At 43.1% G+C, this 26,278-nt stretch overlaps 1 protein-coding gene across 1 annotated transcript in view; it reads right to left on the reverse strand.

Annotated features, from left to right (window-relative positions):
- The window catches only part of LOC126299251 (metal cation symporter ZIP14-like), a 142,841-nt gene extending 120,069 nt beyond the window's left edge, over positions 1–22,772 (reverse strand). The window contains exon 1 of the mRNA XM_049991046.1: positions 22,718–22,772. The gene's annotated coding sequence lies outside the window, so the exon portion shown is untranslated. The remainder of the gene's footprint in view (positions 1–22,717) is intronic.
- Positions 22,773–26,278: the final 3,506 nt, after the last annotated feature.

Below are 26,278 nucleotides of genomic sequence, written 5' to 3' on the forward strand. Positions count from 1 at the left end.
CAAAAATACAGATCCTTTTCTGTTTTAATAATTTAAAGCTCTTCTTGAGAGTCTTGAAAGACAGATTCCCCTTGATTCCACTTTTCCAAAACGCAACGATCCGTTGCATATATTCCTCTGTTACGGACACGGGCAAAGAAGTATTCGACGATTTTATATTGTCAAAGCAACGTCTTTGACTGCACTCCCATGCCGCGTCGAAGCAATTAAAGTGTTCGACGGGTGCGACGGTGGTGCAATGATAGCTTCATTATCGCCCTCGTTATCCTCTTGAACACATGCACCCAACGTCAACCCACTGTTTTCTTCTACATTTATTACGCCTTCATCTGTGAAGTTGTCTATGATGTCTGCAACGAAGTTGAAAGATATAAGGATAAGAATAAAGAAAGCGTCATGTGCTATCGTTTACCGTGTATAGAAGTTCGTCCAATAACCGTAAATATTGATGCTTACCGGTCACGACTTTCAAGAGTTCTAGTTCTTTGACATTTAATGGCCGCAGTTTAGCCGTCATTCGATACCGCTTCCGGAGGTGTCGCACGATAGCTTGTGGGTTCGCCGGTATCACGAACACTAACTAACCTCTTCCTAAACTCTGCGCACGGTACTTCGCGTTCGAGCATTACGCAGCTGCGGTAAAGCGGGGCGCGTGAAAAACAACCTGAGCGCCCGAATGTTTAAAAGCTGTATGTTGGGAGGGCCATACCTGCGTAGTGACTGCATAATGGCCCGAATTTTCGTGTGAGATACATTTCTGAGGTTGATATCTAGCTCGTGTGGTTTTTTCTCAAGAATATACAAGGTCGAGTTGATGAAGTTCTCTTATGAGAAGTTGTGCGGTGCATTCTATAACAATCAGAGTGGCTGGATTCTGTTTACTTTTTGTAGAAGCAGTAGTAACTGTGTACCACAGAGAACATTTGAGCTGTCATATTATGTAATACAAAGTCATATATGATCGTAGTAAGTTTCTGGCGATGTTATCTCCTGCATCACAATTGTTACGTAAGCAAACAGTGCAATGGAGATACGTTTGTGTGTAGATTTTGTAGTAACTCTCTGTCTCTTTCATACGCTTCGTGACGAGTTTGTGTGTGTGTGCTTGAAGTCGATGGCCACATGTCTTATGACGCCGTCTTTGCCACTAACAAGACCTTAGAGCTCATTGTTCGTATACAGCTGATAGGGCCGCAATCAAGAGAGGGCGTTGACAAGATTGTTTGAATACAGTTCCGTTGCGATACCTACTTCTCAGTCCAGATATACAGCCTGAGTTCTTTCTGACTCATTAGCACCGTGATGGTCATTCTCGCTATGTTCTGAGGTCACTTTACAGAGTTTTAAAAGAAATCACGTATGCAGAATGGCACTTTAACGATAGCGCTTTTCTTGTATGCGAAATACTGCTCTACAAAGCTAGTCCAAATCATTTCACAACATAAAATCTATAAACAGGTATTGCATCCCGATCATCTCTTCAACTTAGAAAATTACGCGCTCCGAGTTAATAACATTCTTTCTCCATAACTGTTCCACACATGTCACAATCAACGCCTGCTGCCATATCTTTTACGCCACTGATGGTGTGCCAAGTGGCTCTGCTATGTCCTCTCTCCTGAATATCCTGTAACATACCGACATCGCAAACCTGCATCACCACGCACCTTATCGACTATGCTGCCGACGTCCCAAACCTCTCTAACCCAGCCCACGCTCCAACACTCATATTCGGCGTTCAGCTACACGGTAATTTCCACTGTCAAAATCGAGTTTATGAAGTTTATCTTGTCTGCGAGTAGCTAGTTAAGACGGAGAGGTTGAAGAGATCATTGCGAATAGCAGTTCTCGTAACACAAAAACTTGTCAGCGTCTGGAAACGATCAAAATACGCTGGATGACGTAGTAGAACTCTACTAATATTGCTCTTTTGGACTTGGGGAAAGGCCGGCGGGAGTGGCCGTGCGGTTCTAGGCGCTACAGTCTGGAACCGAGCGACCGCTACGGTCGCAGGTTCGAATCCTGCCTCGGGCATGGAATTGTGTGATGTCCTTAGGTTAGTTAGGTTTAATTCGTTCTAAGTTCTAGGTGACTGATGACCTCAGAAGTTAAGTCGCATAGTGCTCAGAGCCATTTGAACCATTTTTAACTTGGGGGAAACAACTGACGCAATAGTTGCACTAAGGCAACTGATGGAGAGGCACAGAGAAGTACAAGCCGAACGGCATATGGCCTTTATCGATCTTGAGAAGGCATATGACAGGGTGCCGAGGCAAGAGATTTGGAGATGTCTGAGAAGTAAATGCCTGCCAGAAAAATATATCTGGGTGGTAGAAGACATGTATGAACGTGCAATGACACAATTCAGGAGCAGTGCAGGTGCAAAAAAGGCATTTCCAGTGAGAGTGGGACTACATGAGTGATATCTGCTCTCAGCCCATATCTCTTTGACCTTGTCAAAGCGCAGAAACTTGGCCAATTACAAAAGCCCAAGAGAAAAAGATGGAAGTGGCAGAAATGAGAATGTTAAGGTGGATGAGTGGGGTGACACGAAAGGATAGACTAACAAATGAGTACATCAGGGGAACAGTGAAAGTGAGGCCCCATCGGGAAGAAGATCCAAGAAAGTAGGCTAAGATGGTATGGACATGTGCAGAGATGAGGGGAGCACCGTGTGGGAAGCAGAGAAATCGAAGGATCAAGGAGAAGAGGAAGACCGAAACTGAGATGGAAAGACAAAGTAGCAGGAGACCTACGGGAGAAAGGATGTCTCAGATAAGAAGCACGGGATAGGCAATTATGGAAGAGAAGGATCCAGCAAAGCAACGCCGACCCCACATAACGTGGGAAAAGGCTGAGATGATGATGATGGTAATGATGATGATGATGATGATGATGAGACTTGGGGAAAACAAGTATACACACTTGGCGCTACAGTGACTATCAGAAACTAGTATGAATGGACTTCGTGACCCCCAAATTCTTTTAAGTTGGAAATTTTGGGGTAGGGGAGAGTGTTGTACCTTGGTACACTTTACAGAATGTCGACTGTACCAGCCCTGTAATGGAGGTTTAACATATTTCCTTACCCATTTTAAATGATGGCATTCACTTTTAAGTGCTGCAGTGTTTTTATGAAATTACAAAAATTATTCCAGAAAATTAAGGTTTTCCCAAATGTGAAAACAATATGGTCATATAACTTTTGTAACGTGGCCATTTTTATCTGATACTATCCACTAACATATTTCAGAGGACGATATGCATATTCCCTTGATCAAATAGTCGTTCAGTTACACTGCTCTGTAACTGCAGATCTGGATTAGGTTCGCCAGTGGCTGTTTTAATTTCACTGTTCCGTGTCTTTACCTTTTCTCTCTATTAGAGTGGAGGTTTCCAAGTGTTGAAAGTGAACAAGTTGGCTGCACGGGTTAACAATCCTTTTAAGAGGAGCTGGCCATCGTAAAACCGGTCAGTCCTAGTAGAGTCGCAGTCTCGTGTAGCCAGATCGGCGTTCGCGTCCATTATCGTGGCTTCTCAGAGGCTGTGATGTTCGTTTCGATGCCTCGAAATAACGCTCAGCTTAAATTTTCGAAATCCAACTTTCTGCTCGGGTCATATTCGTTCTGGGCAGCACGTGCTTTTTCATTGTGTTTTTGTGCAGAGCATCAGATAGGCCCTCTTCAGAATTTTTGCCTTCCTGCACACCTAAGAGCACTATTCGTTCAACATAACGAAAATTCACAAGAATAGGAGATTGTTTAACATCCTCACTCGAGTTTTACTGGTCGGTGCTTCTGATCTTTGCCGCCATAGGCCAGCGAGTTCCTCTGATTTGGCGAAAAACAGCTGAGTTTCAGTGCAGCCGGGAGGAAAACACTTCGGATTAGCAGAGTAAAGAATTCATGTTAGGCTTTTGCAGAATTTAGGACAGGAGTGAGACTTCATTAGAGACACTGAAGACACGAGATCCGCCGCTACTAGAAGGATGTCCGTACTTAAGAAATAAGTACAAAGAGAAGGCCGAAATCACATTCTCCAGCCGTCGCACCCGCCGGTGTCGTTCATATGTGAAGTTTAATTCGCCCCCTTCAGGAGATTGTTGCTCTCGATGCATACTTTGGCGGTCTTATGGTGTTCACTCCGACCTTTAGGATTGCTTTCTACATTTAACTAACGACCCGTAAAGTCACTGGGCATGTCTACGAATTACTATCGAAACACTGTTTCATCCTATCCAGCACCTGTGCCAAGGTTATACTTTAGAGTTATGACCCCTTGTACATTTGTCAACGGTCCTTTTTAATGTATCAGTCTCCTGTTTCAGGACAATAAATCTAATTCTTATAGTGACCATTTGTTTCCATTCAGAGCTAGAAGACAACTCTTTCCATTAATATATCTATGTGGGTGGTGTGTTATCCATTTGTTTCACACATAATTGGACCACCTCTACTAATATTCATTTAAATAAGGCGTTTCCACGGTGTGACGGTATCCTTGTCTTAAATTAATTGTACATGATCATTTGGGGTGGTTCGTCTCTCCGTTTGTGACCAGAGTATGGTCCTGTGCATCATAGGGTATGCACGCAACAGCGACACCTCTCACTAGGAACAAAAATTTGACTGAAATTCAAAAGTGCTGCAGTCGGGAAAATCTTGGCGGTACTGCGGTTTATAGTCTATCTGTTACATTATCGCTCTGCTAAATAAAAATAATCAGTAAGTGACATCAAATTTAGCAGAAGTATTATCAAAAACCCGTTACAAATTAAACACATTTTCAAACAGAAGCTATTGGAAACAAACTCAAATTTCCATTTTCAAGACAGGTAAAATCGTTAAGACATTAAAGAAACTCAGTTCATTTGCAAGTGTCACATGTTCCATGATAAAAGATTTTCTTCAGTTTTAAGGCACAAGACGGGGCACGACTTATGGAGTAGGCTCACCTGTCCACACGTTATATAAATGGTTCCAAAAATGTATAGCATTTTAATTACCATAAAATCTTGTACCTGAAAAATTAACAATATATTCCAAGTAGGTTTACTCCATTATACAGCGTTGAATGTGTAGAACGCGAATTATTTGCAGTTGCTTCGCGAAACACAACCTCATGTCCAACAACAACAAAAACTGTAGAAAATCTCAGAAACTAAATTTTTACCTCCTCGGTTGCTGAAGATTAGATACGTAATTCAGAAACTAATGAACAGGTACTGAGTCGAACTGCAGAGGAAAAAAGTGCCGTACGACTTGGCTGAAAGAAGGGATCGTTGGTAGGACAAACCCAGAGACATCCAGAAATAATCAGTTTCGTAATTGAGTGTTACGTGTTGAGTAAAAGTTATTGAGAGAGACCAAGATTTCACTACTGTAAACAGGTTGAAATGGATGTGGTGCAAATGTATATGATCCCACTTCTAGTCACCAGTTGTAATTGTATACAAGGTTTGGGAAAGGGGGAGGCAGTTGTTCCATGTGCCTCGCGACGACAGGCTGCAGGAGGTCGAAAGGTCAGGATTAGAGAGTGGGCATCCAGGGCTGCCGTTAAACAACAAAACAGGAAATTAGGTACAATAAAGAGGATGTATTTCAATGCACAGTGTACAAGGGGCGCGCCTAGGGTCGGACGTTACCAGGTTTAGGCCAGTCTAGGGGGTCGAACAATTAATTGAAATGGGAAATGGAAGGAGAAGCGGTTCATGTTAACTTACGTTGGTGGTCGGGCGTGAAAAGCAGAGTCAGAGGTTCTGCCTTCCGAAAAGACGTCTGTTCTGCTGGAGGTCTGGATTACAAGAGAGAGAAGCAAGTGTGTTCTGCACCGCAAGACGCTCTGGCGTCCACACATGTGATCGGTATCCCGCACACGCTATTGGCTAAAACCAATGGCGTGAATTCGCTGGCAGTTTCAGCAGAGGGCTCAATGCGTCTCTTGTCAGCACCTTTAACTGGACAGTACTGCCTCGGTTTTGAAAGACAAGCGACTTATGTCACGTAGGCACGGCGTAAGTTACTCGGGGAGAACACATGTAAAGATTTGACTGGGCCTTTGAAATAAATTTTTAAAACCAATTGCCTAAAATATTCCTTGACTGACTGCGACCATGTACAATGGGCTGCGCTTTTGCAAAGATGAAGCAGTTTGCACAAGATAGACCGTCGTGGAGAGCTGCATAAACCAGTGTTCGGAATGAAGACCACAACAACAACAAAGCAACTGAAAACATTTTGTAAAATAGACTGGCACACATATTTGAAGCATTCATTTCTGGTCAGCAGAGACTCGCGAATAACTGTATTAGAGACCCATAAGTAGTGGCGTGTAGCCCATATCCCTTCTGCAGTGATGACGGCGTCACAAACCCCACGAGACACCGAAAGCACTGTGGAGCCATCACGATGCATGACCGTTCAGCTGGCGCCGACACTCAGACATGCATCGAAACAGTACGCCCTTCGGCCAGTAGCCCCAAGACGTGCCCAAAAGCGCTGAGATCTCCCCTAAGATATCGGCAGCAAGGGCTACATTTCATCCCATGTGAAAATTACTGACACGGGAATCCTCCATCAACTGACTAAAAAGGTGCTCGTTTGGCATTACTTCATGTGGTTTTTAAAGTACTCATACGCTGTTATCATCGTATACCAATGTGTTCGGTGACGTTTCTTCATACCTGAAGCGTCCGTTCCATGTGTTACAGCAACCCATGCAAATCGCTGCACACTGTGACAAGTGATAAGCAAAAGCAGAGGTGTGAGGCGATGACTTGTGCACACCATAACAGGAGGCATTTTTGGCCAGGATACCCCATCTAGGGTTGTTCGGCCACCTAGATTAAGTCTTTATATATGACGCCACTTAGGGGACTTGTGTGCCGATGATGATTAAATGATGATGAGGACTGCATACACCCAGTCCCCGAGCGGATAAAATCTCCGACCCAGTCGGGAATCTAAACTGGATCCCCCGAGTAGCACTCAGCCTCAGTGAACGATCAGCTGCAGAGGCGGACAGCCCCTTATTCTGGACGATATGGCTCTTTTGTCCTGAACTGGGCTTACAAGTGATTTAGTGCAGTGTGACCCGTGGAACCGCTGTTAAAATACGCTGTAGTAGGTGGCCTTCAGCAGCTTGTACCCACGTCAGCTGAGTCTAGCAGCGGAAATTTTCCCCGAATCGTGGTACGACGCACCTGTTGCATGGACTGAGAGATGCGTGTTACTAGTCGGTCACTCAAAATATTTCCTCGGTCAGATGCGCTGATATCGCGTGTAATATATCATTCCTGGCGCAGCTACTTGGCTGTTGTGGACACAGGGCTGGTTATCGGTATCTGGGGAAAGGGAGCTTTGTCCAACCTTGAGTGATGGGCCCGTAAAGGTTTGAATGGAATGTGGACAGGCGTACGAACTAGTGAAGTCCTATAATGGCAGGAGTTCTCCAGCATCTATTTTGACAAAACTTTTGAATTTATTTATCACTCAGCATAAACACTAAAGGTACTTTGGACATTTAAGTTATTTCAGCTGAAGAGCTAAGAAAACAAGTACATACAATTTTATGTACATTAGTTTTAAAATAGATATAAAACATGCAGTAAAACGAATAGCATAATGTGCCTTGCAAAAAATGGACTGTGAGAGGAGCCAATAAGGGAAACATTAAAGTTTTCGTTAAAATGAGCAGTTGCATGAACATTAAAATCAAAACTGAAAAGAACCTTGAAATGAATAACAAGAAAGATAATAAAAGGAACGCCGGTCCTAGGCGCTTCAATTTGGAACCTCGCGACCGCTACGGTGGCAGGTTTGAATCCTGCCTCGGGCGTGAATGTGTGTGATGTCCTTAGGTTAGTTCGGTTTAAGTAGTTCTAAGTTCCAGGAGATTTATGACCTCAGATGTTAAGTCCCATAGTGCTCAGAGCCATTTGAACCATAAAAGGAACAATGAAATGAACACTAAACTTACACAAATAAAGTTGACTGGATTATGGAACATGGGCAGCAAGCACCAACATTATATATTAAGGTCCAAGCCAACCATCCAGGAAACCTAAGCATCCTTCAGTTCATATTGATCTGTTTTTGGCCCTCGGTACTCTCTGACGTTGCAGTCACTCACAATAAGATCTACTGTCGGACGCAGAGCACCACAGTCATACTGGGGGTTTGGGATTTGCCCCATTTGTACAGAAAGTCCTGGCAGACTCCATGTGATATTCGAATCCTGTTAAGAGCTTTCCTCTGTCGCTGGCGAAGTTCAAAACTAATCGGTCTTTGTGTAGAGTCGAAGGGGATCAGTGAATTGTCAAGTTGTCTTCGCTCCAGTCTGTCCGCCACTGTGCCATGATCTTCAAGTCTGTGTATAGTATTTGCTCCGCTAAGACTAGTAGAGGTTTCCTGGCCGTCAGCCTTCTCATTGATAAATGAGGAATGTCCTTACGCTGTGGCAGTTCTGGGTCACTTTGAATCCTGTTCAATTGATGGACCAAGAAGCCCTTTCTGTGCAGTGGAGTTCGGTCACTGCGGGTAACAATTGAGGGGTGTACTTTAATGGATCTACTGATTATGCGTATTTTCCGTTGGAAAAAGGAACCTTATGCAAAGGAGTATCGTTAGCACAATCCGGAAATGACCAATGAACTTTCCTGCATTCTGCTCGTGAACTTGGTTGACGGCAAGCCTGGATGTAAAACAATTTTCGTGGAGCTGCCTAGAGAGGTGGCGAAATCGAGGAGTCGGTGGGCAGCCGTCAAAGGCTGTAAAAAAAAAAAAAAAAAAATGGTTCAAATGGCTATGAGCACTATGGGACTTAACATCTGTGGTCAGGACTACTTAAACCAAACTAACCAAAGGACATCACACACATCCATGCCCGAGGCAGGATTCGAACTTGCAACCGTAGCATTCACGAGGTTCCGGACTGAGCGCCTTAACCGCGAGTCCACCGCGGCCGGCTGTAGGAAGTCAGTCGTAGGTCCTGCGTGAAGTTTTAAGAGTGTCGAATTTGTCACACTGGGAGTAAGTGAGCATCAGTGAGTAATAAAGTTGCTCTCTGAGTACGGAAGCCCTAAAAGAGTGTGCAAGTACGTCGCGGTGCGCGGGTGGGGAATTCAGTTCTCCCGCCGTTCTGGGCGAGTGCTTCAGTTTAGTGAGTGAGCATGTGCTCGATAGGCACAGGCCTCGTATCAGAGCGGATAACTAGTTACAAGTGGCCCTTGATAAAAATGGCAAACTTAGCGAAATCGGAGTCAATAAATTCCAGTTGTGACCGCAGGAAATTTGAAATGTTGTGTTTTTCTACTTCTCGGATTTTGACTTTGAACTGTTATACTGCCTGGTTTTTGAAAGAGATTGTCGGCGAGAGTTGCTAGAAACCAGCTGCAGGCGATGTACTCACTGTTTGCGGATAATGTTTTCCCATCTACTTGTGGGCTTAGAGTCTTTATGAAAGTAGTTGCAGTGCTACAGGGCATTTATGCTAGTATACTAGTAGTGACAACTTTCACGCTGTTTCACGTGTCAAGCGAGGCTAGCGACCCTTTTTTGATCGATTCATTAGTACAGAAGAGCACAGAATCCGCCAATAAACGTTTCCGAGTAAATCTGAGGAGCAATGCGTCGCATAGTTTGGCTCGGGCGCAGCACATCGGTAGGAGCGCCTGGTTTTGACCGCGGCCGCGAGATGGACGTAAGTTCGCCCGCCCTCTGTTCGCGTCACGCCGATGGCCAGTACAAGTGCTAACGACATTCCACCGCTTGACACGCTCACCAATCCTATTCGTCTTGGCGATGGCATCTCTCTCTAATTCAGTTGCTTATGAATGTATCTTAGATACAGGGTGTGACAGGTATAAGTACAGATATTTCTGTTGATGACTGAGGACGGTGTACTGAACAACATTACACCAGTATTTACGTAGAGCAGTACGTTGGCGGTGCTCTCATTTATACTCAGGTTATTCATGTGAACAAGTTTCCGACGTGATTACGACCGCACGACGGGAATTAATAGACTTTTAACGCGAATGGTGGCTGAAGCTAGACGCATGGAATATCCCATTTCGGAAATCGTTATGAAATTCAGTATTCCGCGATCCACAGTATCAATAGTGTGCCGAGAATACCAAATTTTTGGCATTATCTCTCGCTACGGACAATGCAGTGCTCGACGGCCTTCGCTTAATGACTGCGAGCAGCGGCGCTTGCGTAGAGTTGTCAGTGCTAATAGATAAGCAACGCTGCGCGAAATAACCGCAGAAATCAACGTAGAACGTACGACGAGCGTATACGTTAGGACATTGCGCGTAATTTGGCGATATTAGGAGGTATCTCACGATTTTTGTCACCTCAGTGTGGAGACAGTAGTAACGAAGTAATAAATCTGCTGAACAGAACATCAAGATAATATTTTTCTTCTAAATAAAATTATATATATATATATATATATATATATATATATATATATATATATATATATATATATATATATATATATATGAAATAAACGACTGCTTACTTTTTCACGAACTTTAATCACAGCACCATCTCCTGGTTGAGAACAGTGCGAAGTGGTCGTCTTCTGAATAAACACTGACGATTACTGTTTCTACTCAACCCAAAAATTTCGGAAACGCAACCCTACGTTTTAAGTTACCCGAAATAGAAGTCAAATTATAGTGTACTTTGAAACTGAACTTTGGGCTAATGAAACGGATTGTAAATTTGTGTACCATGTACTTAAATTAAAACAACTCGGTACTAACAAATAAATTTTGAAGAAAACAAAGTCTGCGTCACATCTTATGTTTATAATAGAATGAACAAAACATCAACTGACAGTGGTGGCGTTCGAAAACGGATCCGTCGTATTCGTGCACACATTGCTAACAACTGGATCCTGCATCACAATAACACATCATTCCGTACTGCACTGTCTGTCGGGAGTTTTTCAGGTCAAAGTCCATTGCAGTGCTGCCACAACCCCCTTATTCACCGAACACGGCTCCATGTAATCATTTCTGTATTCTCAAAAGTTAAGTCAGTTGTTAAAGGACATCATTTCGCAACAGTGCAGGACATCCAATCAGCCGGCATGAGTGGATGAGCGGTTCTAGGCGCTTCAGTCTGGAACCGCGCGACCGCTACGATGGCAGGTTCGAATCCTGCCTCGGGCATGAATGTGTGTGATGTCCTTAGGTTAGTTAGGTTTAAATAGTTCTAAGTTCTAGGGGACGGACGGCCTCAAATGTTAAGTCCCATACTGCTCAGAGGCAATTGAACGAACAACTGTAACAAGGGCTTCTGTTGGTATGCCAGAAGATGAGTTCTAGAGACGCTACGAACAATGGGAACACCGATGGAGTGTGTGTGAGCAGGCACAAAGGTGTTAGTTTGAAGGTGATACCAGAGTAATTGCTTAAAAATGTGAGAAAAGTTGTTTTTTCTAACCAGTTTCATTATTTTGTTGTCGCATGTGGCATGTTTGTGACGTAACTCAAAGGATCATGTGTTATAACCAAAAGCGCGTCTTTAAAATTATCCGTTATTCACAGCAGACCACCTGTCGGATCGTGGAGCCTTGTTACTCTCGCTGCACCCGACCTCCCGTTTTCTTAAGACGCCGATCACCGTGTTAAACCCTCTGATCGCGGAAGGATCGCACTGAGACTACTGCATACAGAGCTCGTCATTACTGGATCAGACTCACATATACGTAGTCATGTATATTTCATTTTCTATTCATAATGTAAATAACACCGATCGCATTTTATTCCTTTACTAAATATTTTGAGTATTCGTAGTTAGCCAAACCGTCTCGTGCTAACTATGGACACAACAATATGTTTCATTAAAAATCAATATAGAGCACTATCGACATCACGATTAGCCATTTCAGCCCTAATGATACTGTCCATCCGCTGTGGACAGATATTTTCACATTGGCATATGTATGAAGCTTGTCGCGCTTTTTGTCACACCATAAGACACAATCTATGATCTCGTCGTTGTTGATAATAGTAACGACTGGCTTTCGATGAAAACTTGTGCTATGATGCCGCGGCTGCCAGGGGGCAACTCTCATGTTGTTTCAGGCCATTGAGGGTACACTTCTTTGTTACGAATGTGTCAAGGCGCCTGTAGTGTCAAAGATTTTTGTACCTTCTGACATAATAAGTGCGGGTAGCAAACAAGTGTTGAAGACTATTGACACCAAAAAAAAAAAAAAAAAAAAAAAAAAAAGGTTCAAATGTCTCTGAGCACTATGCGACTTAACTTCTGAGGTCATCAGTCGCCTAGAAGTTAGAACTAATTAAACCTAAGGACATCACACACATCCATGCCCGAGGCCGGATTCGAACCTGCGACCGTAGCGGTCGCTCGGCTCCAGAGTGCAGCGCCTAGAACCGCACGGCCACTCCGGCCGGCAGTATTAACATAGATCGTTACCACGTTACCACTGACCGCTTCATCGTTAGCAGTTCCCTGACGCAAGGGCATATAACTGCCACCTCTCAGCAATTTCTAAATTAGTTTAGTCTTGCTCATCTTCCACTGTGGGGTATATGTCTTTTATAAACTGGTTCAAGCTAATTGTACCGAATCGAGCTGTTGTAGTCGTATTTTTGAACCATTACAGCTGTAGACAACAACGGCCTTGCTGCAGTGGATACATCGGTTCCCGTCAGATCACCAAAGTTAAGCGGTGTCGGGCGTGGCCGGCACTTGGATGGGTGACCATCCGGGCCGCCATGTGCTGTTGCCATTTTTCGGGGTGCACTCAGCCTCGTCATGCCAATTGAGGAGCTCCTCGACCGAATAATAGCGACTCCGGTCAAAGAAAACCATCATAACGACCGGGAGAGCGGTGTGCTGACCACACCCCCCTCCTAACCACATCCTCAGCCGAGGATGACGCGGCGGTCGCATGGTACCGATGGGTCACTTGTGGCCTGAAGACGGAGCGCACGGCTGTAGACGATCACAGCCGAAATCTTCTTGTTTTTTACCAACTAGCTCGTTGTTGTATGGATTAAGGAACACTAAAATAGTAGCTCCTTTGCTTGCCGTAAAAATATTCGGTTTAATTGTGTGGCACTGTTTCGCTTTTCCCCCTCAAGCCCTACCATGACAATTTGCAGCTCTTCTACCGTTGAACCCCTGCCTAGCACGATGCGCAAATTTTAAGGTGCTCACGTTCGGTATATCAGCATAGAATTATGCGTACAAATGAGGGAACTAGGAGCTTACTTTCAGGGATTGCCTCGAAATAATTCTTTTATGTGAACACCTGCTTTTACGTAACTGTTTGATTCACTGCACTCATCCAGATTTAGGTTTACATGGTTTCCTTAAATCGCCCAGTCACATTCCTGGGCGGTTTCTGTCAATATGACATAGTCTATTCGCTTTCCTCTCCTTACCCAGTCAGAGCCATGCTCCATACCTAAAGACCTCATCATCGACGGAATCGTTCTTCCATTTCACCCATCTCTGTACGTAAGAGAGAAGAGAAATATGTTTCTGAAGTCAACGTGAACGTATGTTTGTAATAGAAGAAAGTGGGGAACTTAGCGAAGATAACACTAGAAAGAAATTCAAAAATACAGAAAATATTTCATGTGAATAATCTTATCACCAAATGTCAAGACTTCTTATCAGCAAGCGCCCAAGTGTGGCAATTGTTTTAAATGCAAGAGGGAGGAATTAGAACTTGTTCACTGGCCCGTCCTAAGACTATGAAGTATTCTAAGCTAGAGCGTTCCCTATCAAAAAAGAAGCGGAGATGAAGAACGAGTAGAAGAAGGAATCCGTCAGACCTTCAGTAGGAATTCTCTTGACTTGGAGATCTTAAGTGCCTTAGATGATGAGAGTTTTCGAAGTCTTAAGTTTCAAATTATGAGTGTGTATTTTCTGCAGCGTTCAGATACGGCCAAGTCTTTAACCTTCAGAGTTTGCAGCGGTAGACTCATGCTCAAGCTGCCTCGCTTGATAACAGCACGTAGACAGTCTTATATTTCGCTTATATTGCTTTGTTTTGTATGCATCAAATGGCAATGAATGCACGGTGAACTTAGTTTCAGTATGTCGGTGGTAGGTCGAAACCAAAAAGAAGTGGTTCAAATGGCTCTGAGCACTATGGGATTTAACATCTGTGGTCATCAATCCCCTAGAACTTAGAACTAATTAAACCTAACTAACCTAAGGACATCACACACATCCATGCCCGAGGCAGGATTCGACCGTAGCAGTCCCGCGGTTCCGGACTGAGCGCCTAGAACCGCGAGACCACCGTGGCCGGCTAGGTCGAAACCACAAAACATATGTCACACCACGCTTATATGCAGCATTAAAATAATGAGAGGTATCACGTCATCTGAAACGGTTCCTTAAAGCGGAACTATCATCCCAATTTCATCATAGGTCACGACAAAGTCCCGGATACCACGTTACTGTTTCGGAGGAGCTGATTCCAAATTCACTTTAGTTATTCAGATTTAAGTTTGTCGTTGTTTCTCTAGATCTATTAAGGCAAATACAAGGGTAGTTTCTTTTAAAGAGGACGGCCGATTTCCTTCCCCAGTTCATGCCCTGCCTCTGTCATCAAGACTGGTTTTAATTATTCCTTACTTCTCATAGTGCCCTGTCTGTTCACACTTCATATCCCAAGTTGCCCCACTTCCGTTCCTATCAGTGTTTATGGAAGCGAAAACGTTCTCAATGCTCTATTCAAACACTATACTTGAATTAAGTACATACAAAGAGTGGAAATGTCGAAGTCCTAAGTGCCACATATTCATAAAACGCGTTTTCAATGGTGCTGTGTTCTCGGTACTCTCTTGCATGCCCCTTGACTTTTGTAAGTGCAAAATCGTGGAAAAATTTTGAAAACATTCATTACTATGTGGGGCATGGTCTTTGTACCAAGTACTGTTTCCCTCTATAGTTCCAACTGCCATGCGCCGGTGTCCCCTCCGTTTAGTTGATGCGCAGTTTGGGTGGTAAGCAGAGCACATGTAAGCCTTTTTTCGCACCAAAAAAATATTTTTGTAACGGGAGAAGACAATTTGGTTCTGAAAATAGTAAAAGAAGTTGGAGAAGAGAACAGATATCAACGTGTGTTGTTTGTTCCTTAACAGTACAGCGTGTTCCATAGTAAACTGTGCAACATATGGACCCAAGATTGGATGGTGTAATTTAATTTTGTCAGTCTCTTGTAAAAAAATTTAAACAGGGTGAGCTATGGTTTTTGTTGACGACTGTTCTATCAAAATGGCTCTGAGCACTATGGGACTTAACATCTTAGGTCATCAGTCCCCTAGAACTTAGAACTACTTAAACCTAACTAACCTAAGGATATCACACAACACCCAGCCATCACGAGGCAGAGAAAATCCCTGACCCCGCCGGGAATCGAACCCGGGAACCCGGGCGGGGGAAGTGAGAACGCTACCGCACGACCACGAGATGCGGGCTGTTCTATCAGTTATGACATTACTGCCGTATATCCGTACATGAATTATCACAAATAAAACGAGGTGCCTCAGTATTAATGATATTTGGAAAAAAGATAAATTTCTTATTTGCATTTAGACCCTTTCACTTTCCTGGTTATTTATTTTCTAATTTGTGTCATTATTTTTGCGCTGATGCGGTGAGCAACATAATTTTGAGGTATGAGAATACCTTCTTATTTTTCTGATTACAGATAAGTCATGTGCAATAAAAGATACATTGTTTTCAGATTCTCCTGACAAATGTGAGATTTGGTACTTTGCACGCTTGACATTTCCACTCCTGAAATGATGACAATGCAGTAGCGGTCAACAAACGAGAGGCGTCACACATTTGAACAACGGTTGTTGCTGACTAAATAATTTTCCAGGGCTGTCAGCAACACCAACAATACATCGTCATCGAGTTTGGCTGCTGTGATCATTTATGTCATTCGTTTTGCAGGTTGATTTTCGCTTCTGATTGCAGAGTCGTTTATCCGAAAGACGTCAGGAAACACAAGAGTACTGCACCTTGACATTCCACATCGTCTAGGAAACTCTGTAACCTTCGTTTGTCTCTGAACCTATACTTGCTGCCACTTATTACGGTATGTTTTCGCTTCGTACATGACTGCCTGTTGCGTCATCAACTTATGAAGTGAAGGGTTGCTAAATACACAAGCATCTGTGCTACAGAATACTTAGGACTACCAATTAATACTTCTCGTAGTCTAATATAAGCCGAATTTTTATTAATGGATTGCTATCCATGAGCGAAGAGGGAGGAATACTATTTTATAGTATGGTATAATACACACATCAAAAAAAGTTTTGCGTAACCCCGGATCCCAGAACTCCTGAAGATAGACTTTGACTGTGGATACTGTATCACTGACACAGTCCCTCTGAATGTTCAGAGATGTCACTAAACCCGCCCAAAGATGTAAACAACCATGCATGAGAAGTGCCTACTAGACGGAGGGCGTGCGACAGTCGATCAGCTCCAGTCAGTCCACCAGGAAGGAGATACACGGCTCGTGTTGTCTGTAGTTCAACCATGGCTAGACGGTCAATACCGCAGTTCAATCGCGTCCGCGTTATTACTTTGTGCCAGAAGGGCTCTCAACAAGGGAAGTGTCCAGATGTCTCGGAGTGAACCAAAGTGATGTTATTCGGACATGGAGGAGATACAGGGAGACAGGAACTGTCGATGACATGCCTCGCTCAGGCCGCCCCAGGGCTACTACTGTAGTTGATGACCGTTACCTACGGATTATAGCTCGGAGGAACCCTGACAGCAGCGCTACCAAGTTGAATAATGCTTTTCGTGCAGCCACAGGACGTCGTTTTACGACTGTGCGCGATAGGCTGCATGATGCGGAACTTCACTTCCGACGTCCATAGCGAGGTCCATCTTTGCAACCACGACACCATGCAGCGCGGTACAGATGGGCCCAACAGCATGTCGAATGGACCCCTTAGGATTGGCATCACGTTCTCTACACCGATGAGTGTCGCATGTGCCTTCAACCAGACAATCGTCGGAGACGTGTTTAGAGGCAACCTGGTGACGCTGAACGGCCTACACATACTGTCCAGCGAGTGCAGCAAGGTGGAGGTTCCCTGTTGTTTTGGGGTGGCATTATGTGGGGCCGATGTACACCGCTGGTGGTCATGGAAGGCGTCGTAATGGCTGTACGACACGTGAATGCCATCCTCCGATCGATAGTGCAACCATATCAGCTGCATACTAGCGAGGCATTCGTCTGTATGGACGACAATTCGCGCTCCCATCGTGCACATCTTGTGAATGAATTCCTTCAGGATAACGATGTCGCTCGATAGAGCATGTCCTCCAGACATGAACCTATCGAACATGCCTGGGATAGATTGAAAACGGCTGTTTATTGACGACGTGACCCACCAACCTCTCTGAGGGATCTACGCCGAATCACCTTAGGTAGCCTCCAACACGACTGCCGGCTGGTGTGGCCGAGCGGTTCAAGGCGCTCCAGTCCGGAACCGCGCTGCTGCTACTGTCGCTGGTTCGAATCCTGCCTCCGGCATGGATGTGTGTGATGTCCTTAGGTTAGTTAGGTTAAGTAGTTCTAAGTCTAGGGGACTGAGGACCTCAGATGTTAAGTTCCATAGTGCTGACAGCCATTTGTACCAGTTTTGGATTTGGTCACGTCAGTGTACGGGAGGTACATGTCCACCAAACCTTGATCGTTAAACGTATTCGAACAGCTGTACGTGAGTGTTAATGCACAAGCATCATTGCTGGAGTAATAACCCTGACACAGAACCTAGCAGCACTGAATGCAAACTTGAGAGCGGAGAGCGGGTAAGACAAAGTACCGTGAGTAAATGGAACACGTTTATTAGCAAACAAGACACACGGCGCATACCAAAGACATCTGCACTGTTGTGGACTATTTTCAGTGCAACAGAGACACAAAGCTAACTGGTGAAAGAAACCAAACAAAATACAATAACTTTGTAACGAGCCGACGGAGACTGTGGGTTCACAGACAAAAATACTCAAGAGGTGTCCCTGAACAACCTCGGAATGTAAGTCGGTGGAGTTCTGGTACACTCTACACATCTATTTGGTAATGAAGTTCGATGCAGACAATTCATCGTAATTTCGGAATAGTAATCTCCACTGCTACAACACTTCTTCTTCATCTTAGCGTTAGCATCTGCCACGTTTAGTTATGGGCTCCACTGTCCTCATTTTATGGACATTTGTTTAACTTTGTGGCCAGATGCTCTTCCTTTCACCGCTGTCGCCAGTTACGTAAGGCAGGGAACCAGCTGTCTGTCAATTGTGTGAACTTGGTTCTGTTTGCGACCGTATTTTAACTGTTTGCGTATCGTATTTTCTGGAGCGCAAAGTGTGAACCAGCCTAGCATTTGCCTAAAACGAGCGTGGGAAACCGCCTAAAGTCCACACTCAGTCTGGCCGATGCTGCGCCACAGTCGTTATTCCGTCGCGAGAATTCTATCTTAGTCTGGCTCAGGCCCCACGCCGTCTCAGTAACCAGCGCACAGCACATTACACTATACGAGAGTAGGTCCCCAAGCTACAACACTTGATGAAAAAATTATATGCATAAACTAATTAAAAAAACTCTCAGTGGTTCATGAAGGAGTTTAATGTACAGTCACAAAAATTCACCCTCAGTTGTCCAATAACGCAACGTATATGACAGATGGCGAAGCAGGTTTTAAATCTCATCCGAAATCATTTATTAAAGGAAACTTTTTCTCTTCTATAGACTTATAGGGCCTGCACTGTGGTCTTTATTTTGTTCTCAAATTTGTGTTTTAATTTTGTCATTTGCCGTAACAAAGAAAAGGTGTGTTCATTTTAATTAAACATAACCACTGTGCTATTAGTAATTTATAAATAACCAGTCCTCCTCCCATGAACCATGGACCTTGCCGTTGGTGGGGAGGCTTGCGTGCCTCAGCGATACAGATAGCCGTACCGTAGGTGCAACCACAACGGAGGGGTATCTGTTGAGAGGCCAGACAAACGTGTGGTTCCTGAAGAGGGGCACCAGCCTTTTCAGTAGTTGCAGGGGCAACAGTCTGGATGATTGACTCATCTGGCCTTGTAACATTAACCAAAACAGCCTTGCTGTGCTGGTACTGCAAACGGCTGAAAGCAAGGGGAAACTACAGCTGTAATCTTTCCAGAGAGCATGCAGCTTTACTGTATGATTAAATGATGATGGCGTCCTCTTGGGAAAATATTGCGGAGATAAAATAGTCCCCCATTCGTATCTCCGGGCGGGGACTACTCAAGAGGATGTCGTTATCAGGAGAAAGAAAACTGGCGTTCTACGGATCGGAGCGTGGAATGTCAGATCCCTTAATCGGGCAGGTAGGTTAGAAAATTTAAAAAAGGAAATGGATAGGTTAAAATTAGATTTAGTAGGAATTAGTGAAGCAGGAGGAACAAGACTTTTGGTCAGGTTACTACAGGGTTATAAACACAAAATCAAATAGGGGTAATGCAGGAGTAGGTTTAATAATGAATAGAAAAATAGGAATGCGGGTAAGCTACTACAAACAGCATAGTGAACGCATTATTGTGGCCAAGATAGATACGAAGCCCACACCTACTACACTAGTACAAGTTTATATGCCAACTAGCTCTGCAGATGACGAAGAAATTGAAGAAATATATGATCAAATAAAAGAAATTATTCAGATAGTGAAGGGGGACGAAAATTTAATAGTAATGGGTGACTAGAATTCGGTAGTAGGAAAAGGGAGAGAAGGAAACGTAGTAGGTGAATATGGACTGAGGCAAAGAAATGAAAGAGGAAGCCGCCTGGTAGAATTTTGCACAGATCACAACTTAATCATAGCTAACACTTGGTTCAAGAACCATAAAAGAAAGACAGAGATTTAGGAACCAGGTTTTAAATTGTAAGACATTTCCAGGGGCAGATGTGGACTCTGACCACAATCTATTGGTTATGACCTGTACATTAAAACTGAAGAAACTGCAAAAAGGTGGGAATTTAAGGAGATGGGACCTGGATAAACTAAAAGAACCAGAGGTTGTACAGAGTTTCAGGGAGAGCATAAGGGAGCAATTGACAGGAAAGGGGGGAAAGAAATACGGTAGAAGAAGAATGGGTAGCTTTGAGGGATGAAGTAGTGAAGGCAGCAGAGGACCAAGTAGGGAAAAAGACAAGGGCTAGTAGAAATCCTTGGGTAACAGAAGAAATATTGAATTTAATTGATGAAAGGAGAAAATATAAAAACGCAGTAAATGAAGCAGGTAGAAAGGAATACAAACGTCTCAAAAATGAGATCGACAGAAAGTGCAAAATGGCTAAGTAGGGATGGCTAGAGGACAAATGTAAGGATGTAGAGGCTTATCTCACTAGGGGTAAGATAGATACTGCCTACAGGAAAATTAAAGAGACCTTTGGAGATAAGAGAACCACTTGTATGAACATCAAGAGCTCAGATGGAAACTCATATCTAAGCAAAGAAGGGAAAGCAGAAAGGTGGAAAGAGTATATAGAGGGTCTATACAAGGGCGATGTACTTGAGGACAATATTACGGAAATGGAAGAGGATGTAGATGAAGATGAAATGGGAGATACGATACTGCATGAAGAGTTTGACAGAGCACTGAAAGACCTGAGTCGAAACAAGGCCCCCGGAGTAGACAACATTCCATTGGAACTACTGACGGCCTTGGGAAAGCCAGTCTTGACAAAACTCTACCATCTGGTGAGCAAGATGTATGAGACAGGCGAAATACCCTCAGACTTCAAGAAGAAGATAATAATTCCAATCCCAAAGAAAGCAGGCGTTGACAGATGTGAAAATTACCGAACTATCAGTTTAATAAGTCACAGCTGCAAAATACTAACGCGAATTCTTTACAGACGAATGGAAAAACTAGTAGAAGCCGACCTAGGGGAAGATCAGTTTGGATTCCGTAGAAATGTTGGAACACGTGAGGCAATACTATCCCTACGACTTATCTTAGAAGCTAGATTAAGGAAGGGCAAACCTACGTTTCTAGCATTTGTAGACTTAGAGAAAACTTTTGAAAATGTTGATTGGAATGTTCTCTTTCAAATTCTGAAGGTAGCAGGGGTAAAATACAGGGAGTGAAAGGCTATTTACAATTTGTACAGAAACCAGATGGCAGTTACAAGAGTCGAGGGACATGAAAGGGAAGCAGTGGTTGGGAAGGGAGTGAGACAGGGTTGTACCCTCTCCCCGATGTTATTCAGTCTGTATATTGAGCAAGCAGTGAAGGAAACAAAAGAAAAAATTCGGAGTAGGTATTAAAATCCATGGAGAAGAAATAAAAATGTTGAGGTTCGCCGATGACATCGTGACTTGACCAGAAGAAGGGATCGGTTGGTAGGACGTGTTTTGAGGCATCAAGGGATTACCAATTTAGTATTAGAGGGCAGCGTGGAGGGTAAAAATCGTAGAGGGAGACCAAGAGATGACTACACTAAGCGGATTCAGAAGGATGTAGGTTGCAGTAGGTACTGGGAGATGAAGAAGCTTGCACAAGATAGAGTAGCATGGAGAGCTGCATCAAACCAGTCTCAGAACTGAAGACCACAACAACAACAAATAACCAGTTATATACAAAATCAAATTATGTACACACGGCTTGTGAAACGACTCGATAACTGTTACGGCAGAATTCATACAAATTTCCTGCGGAATATGTAACTAACAACTAGGCTAGTACTCTGTAATGAATTAACTATAATTTTTACTCTTGCGCAAGCGCTGCTATATATTCACTGTTGATCGGCGGAAATTTAAATATGTGTTCTGTTAGAAAAAAAAAAAGAAAACCAAACCAAGTGAGATGACACAGTGGTAAGACACTGGACGCATATTTGGGAGGACACAGGTTCAGATCTCCGTCTAGACAGACACATTGGGGTTTCCCGTAATTTCAGTAAATCGCTGTCGATGAATGCCGAGATGATTTCTTTGAAAGGATGGGGTCTATTTACTACCGATTCCTTCCAAAATCCGACCTTCCGCTTCGTCTCTAATGACCTTGTCGTCGACGGGACGTCAAACCCTAGTCTTCCTTTCCTCAGAAAAAAGTGTAATCATCGTATAAGAGCATGTTATTACTTGCTGAAGAGAACATGCCCTCTATGATGTCCGATTACATTAAATTCGTCTCTGAAGAACTCTGAAGGTGGAAAAGATATACGACCTTAAAAAATGATATTATGAAACGATAAATAAAAGCAGTTTTCACTACGCATTGTGAGCAATATGGTAATAAGATACCCCGATACCCAATATTTTTTATGCGTGGGTCCGTAGCCATGACCAATTTATTAAGTGAAACAATTTTCCCTAAAAGGCTGTTGTTTATTCAACAACATTACTTAGGTGTCAAGAATGGCCAGTTTCTAATACTATGTCATTTTCAAGTGGACCATCATTGACATGAGTGTACGATCAAATATGTTTATCTAACGATCGTACACTATGCATAATCGTTAGACCAAATGTTGGAATGACGATTCACATGAAAAAAAAAGAACTATTATAAACTAAGGTATAAATAATTCCTTCGAATACGACACAACCTCGCAGGAAACATGTAATATGTTCACGTTGTTCATATTCAATAAACTTAAGGCACCAGCTTAAGAGGATGGCACGTGCACACGTGTAGGTTACCTTGCAGGCCAGCTAGTGGAGGTGCGTAGCTGTCTTCTTCCAAGACGGCGGATTGACTCAGCTGGGAAGTATCGTAAGCCGGCTCAGTCCAGAAGCTGATAGCGCTTATATCTGCTGCGCCGTCAACACTGTCTAATCTCGTAAAAGCGCTTTCTTATTTAAATTAACGCTTCGTACGAAGTTCGCTAACGTCCGTCTTTTTCGAGCCGCTAAAACATATTTTAATCTACAACATTATGACGTTTCTCAGGTAAAGGCGGCTTTTCTCAAATAATCAGCAGGGTAATTCTCAAAAAATCGTTTTATTCACACACGATATCTTGCAAATAGTAGACACAAGTAGGTTAGATCTTTCTGTATTTTCGAAAGGCGTTCGAGATTTATCATACTGTCGAATATTCACCAAGATAGTAGAAAACAGAGAGTGTCCACAAATTTTTTATCGGCTCGAAGAATTTTTCACTAATAGAACACAGCATTAATGCCAGCGAACGTTTGTTTTTAATTTATTGGCTTTCGAAACACGCTTACATAGCAGCCTCAACACAGGAAATCTTACATAATAAATGGTTTTGACAGTTCGTAGTATATATAAGTTTAAGTAGTACTCTGGCACGAAGTTTCATAGGCTTAACAAACGGCAAATTTCGAGATGAAATAAATTTTACTTTCGCAGTACACTGAAACGAGTAAACTAAACGAAATGTAACATAGGACACGCAGAGGTAGCATACTATAAAAGTTATACTGGTGACGCAAAAAGAAATGTTAAATCGCCGTTGGTACACATTTGGGATATTCCTTATTCTATCCATATTAATGACTGGTGTAGTTGTGGTCTTGAGTCCAGAGACTGGTTTGATGCAGATCTCCATGCTATCCTGTACAAGCTTCTTCATCTCCGAGTAACTACTGTAACGTACATCCTTCTGAATCTGCTTAGTGTATTCATCTCTTGGTATCACTCAGCGATTTTTACCCTACACGCTTCCCTACAATGTTTTAATGGTGATCCCTTGGTGCCTCAGAATGTGTCCTACCAACCGATTCCTTCTTTTAGTCAGGCTATGCCATAGATTCCTCTTCTCCCCAATTCTTTTCAGCACCTCCTCATTAGTTACATGATCTACCCATCTAATCTTCAGCATTCTTCAATATCACCACATTTCGAAAGCTTCTATTCTCTTCTTGTCTAAACTATTTGTTGTCGATCTTTCACCTCCATACATGGCTACAATCTATATAAATACTTTCAGAAAAGACTTCATGACAAATATATAATGTTTGTTAACAAATTTCTCTTCTTCATAAACGCTTTCCTTGTCATAGACAGTCTACATTTTATATCCTGTCTACTTCGACCATCATCAGTTATTTTGCTCCTCAAATAGCAAAACTCATCTATTACTCTAACTGTCTCATTTCCTAATCTAATTCCCTCAGCGTCACCTGATTTAATTCGACTACATTCCATTATCCTCGTTTTGATTTTGTTGATGTTTATCTTATATCATCCTTTCAAGACACTGTCCATTCCGTTCAATTGCTCTTCCAGGTTCTTTGCTGTCTCTGACAGAATTACATTAATACATTGGCAAACCTCAAAGTTCTTGTTTCTTCTCCATGAATTTTAATTCCTACTCCGAATTTTTCTTTTGTTTCCTTTACTGCTTGCTCAATATACAGATTGAATAACATCGGGGAGAGGGTACAACCCTGTCTCACTCCCTTCCCAACTACTGCTTCCCTTTCACGCCCCTCGAGTCTTATAACTGCCATCTGGTTTCTGTGCAAATTGTAAATAGATTTTCGCTCACTGTATTTTACTCCTGTGACCTTCAGAATTTGAAAGAGAGTATTTCAGTCAACATTGTCAAAAGCTTTTCGTAAGTCTACAACTGCTAGAAACGTAGGTTTGCCTTTCCTTAATCTATTTTCTAAGATAAGTCGTGGGGACAGTACTGGCTCGCGTGTTCTGACATTTCTACGGAATCCAAAGTGATCTTACCCAAGGTCGGCTTCTGCCAGCTTTTCCACTCGTCTGTAAAGAATACGTGTTAGTATTTTGCAATTGAGAGTTATTAAACTGATAGCTCCGTAATTATCACACCCTTCGACACATGCTTTCTTTGGGATTAGAATGGTTATATTCTTCTTAAAGTCTGAGGATGTGTCGCCTGTCTCATACATCTTCAGCACCAGAATGTATCTAAATATACAAAAAAAAAAAGTTCTTTTATACGCCCGGTAAGAATTGTTTCAAAAGCTGCGGATACAGAATTGAATATGTCTGCAGACGTGAAAGTACCATCTAAACAGAATATGAGAATAGTTTTCAAGACCCAGATCTGGGTTTTATAACCATACGTATAGATACACCGGTATTCAGAAACATACATACAGGAGGTACGTAGTGTCATAAAGTTACAGTCTAAGCGTTCCACATACTTCTATTAAGGAACCCCTTGAGTGCGAGGTCGCAAAAGGCCAATGATATCTACGGTGTTCGACACCCCGTGAAAGGCAAAGGTCCCGAGTTCGAGTCTCGGTCGGGCACACAGTTTTAATCTGCCAGGAAGTTTCATATCAGCGCACACTCCGCTGCAGAGTGAAAATCTCATTCTGGAAACATCCCCCAGGCTGTGGCTAAGCCATGTCTCCGCAATATCCTTTCTTTCAGGAGTGCTAGTTCTGCATGGTTCGCAGGAGAGCTTCTGTAAAGTTTGGAAGGTAGGAGACGAGGTACTGGCAGAAGTAAAGCTGTGAGTACCGGGCGTGAGTCGTGCTTCGGTAGCTCAGTTGGTAGAGCACTTGCCCGCGAAAGGCAAAGGTCCCGAGTTCGAGTCTCGGTCGGGCACACAGTTTTAATCTGTCAGGAAGTTTCATATCAGCGCACACTCCGCTGCAGAGTGAAAATCTCATTCTGGACCCCATATGTTGTCTACCATGCATCCACAGAATTAGCTGGTAATGGCAACAGGCGGCGGGAGTAAAGTATCCAATGGTGAGCACAGCATGAGACTACGGAGCGTAGTTTAATTGCTTAGTCGACGAGTGACCCGCTACAGTGTTAGCGGCATTGATTCACAGCAGAAAAACGACTACGATAAAAAAGCAAACATTGCATTATATGTACAACAACAGTTGCCGAAGTTGACATTTCGTGAGAAAGAAACCCAAGAAATTTCGCAGAGTGAGAAAAAAGGGGCAGATGAAATAGTAGTGTTTCTGCAAGATGAATCAGTGGAATGTGTGGTGTCGTACGCTCAACTGTGCGGACAATGTACATGAGGAGTACAATGATGACGATACGTGCTTAACAAGTGAAAGTGATCATCCTTGTCGGATAGGGGGCAAGAAATCCTGTCTCCAGTGAAACGTAGTAAAGGAAAATCGACATCTACGGAGTGGGTACTAAGCATAATTATGCATATCATCCGCAGCATAGTAAAAAAAAAGTTATGAAAAGATTTCGAATAATTTTTATTTAACAAGGAAATTCGCGAAACAACCGCGCAAATTGAAAAGTTATTTCATTTTATTTTCGCTACTAGTTTCGGT

Source organism: Schistocerca gregaria, chromosome X (genome assembly GCF_023897955.1).
Source record: "Schistocerca gregaria isolate iqSchGreg1 chromosome X, iqSchGreg1.2, whole genome shotgun sequence".
In the NCBI taxonomy this organism is placed as follows: Eukaryota; Metazoa; Arthropoda; class Insecta; order Orthoptera; family Acrididae; genus Schistocerca; species Schistocerca gregaria.